Here is an 879-nt window from a genome sequence, read left to right as displayed (position 1 = left end):
GACAAACTTGGCTAGTTGAAGAGCTATGTCATTCTCATTCCTCAATTGTTGAAGGGTCCGGAGCAAATACTACAAAAATGCTCAAACAATTATAAATTTTGCAAAAATCTTCTGTAACCATAAGAAATTAACCACTATTTATTAATCCGCATATATTTATATATGTTTTACATATTTTAACGTCAAAATAATAAAATATTTTAAAATATAATAATCAAAACTTTTTTAGCAATGAAAATAATCTAATTTTCCATTAATATGAAAAATTAATCATCATTAAATTTTTATTCACATCTTACTCATGAATATAAATCAGGTTTATTATATTAATTATAAAGTCCAATTATAAATATGAATATAAGTGCATTTCATACTTCTATTTATATATTCCCACTATCATTAGGTAATTGAAATGTAGTTACATCAATCACTAAAACGTATATAAAAAAAATATATTCAAGATATTACTATACCTCTTTGTTCTGAATTCCCCTGTTAAAAAGAAAAAATATAAAAAAAATTTAAATGTGAAAAAAATTTATTAAAATAATAATATTATATAATCAATAAAATTTATTATTTTATTAATATTTTAAATTATAAATCTTAATTTCTAAAATTAGGATTAAGGATACAAAACCTAATCCTAAAATATTAGAAATGAAATAGAGTACCAAATTTCAGTGTCACATAAGTAGTACATGACAAACTAAAATGGATATTGCAAATTACGTTCAATGAAATCTTGAATTTATTAGTTCTACCTGTACTCACCACTCTGGAGACAAATTCACATAGAGAATTCAAAAAAGTTTAATGTTTATTTTGTTAAAAATAAATGTGAGAAGTTTATTTTATCAAGATAAAAAATTTAATTAT

The 879-nt window shown here is 21.2% G+C and overlaps 1 pseudogene; it reads right to left on the bottom strand.

Moving 5' to 3' along the window:
• The window catches only part of LOC107607859, a 4,514-nt pseudogene that overhangs the window by 2,348 nt on the left and 1,287 nt on the right, over positions 1–879 (bottom strand).

This window comes from Arachis ipaensis, chromosome B07, assembly GCF_000816755.2.
Source record: "Arachis ipaensis cultivar K30076 chromosome B07, Araip1.1, whole genome shotgun sequence".
In the NCBI taxonomy this organism is placed as follows: domain Eukaryota; kingdom Viridiplantae; phylum Streptophyta; class Magnoliopsida; order Fabales; family Fabaceae; genus Arachis; species Arachis ipaensis.
This window is presented reverse-complemented; position numbering and strand designations above follow the sequence as displayed.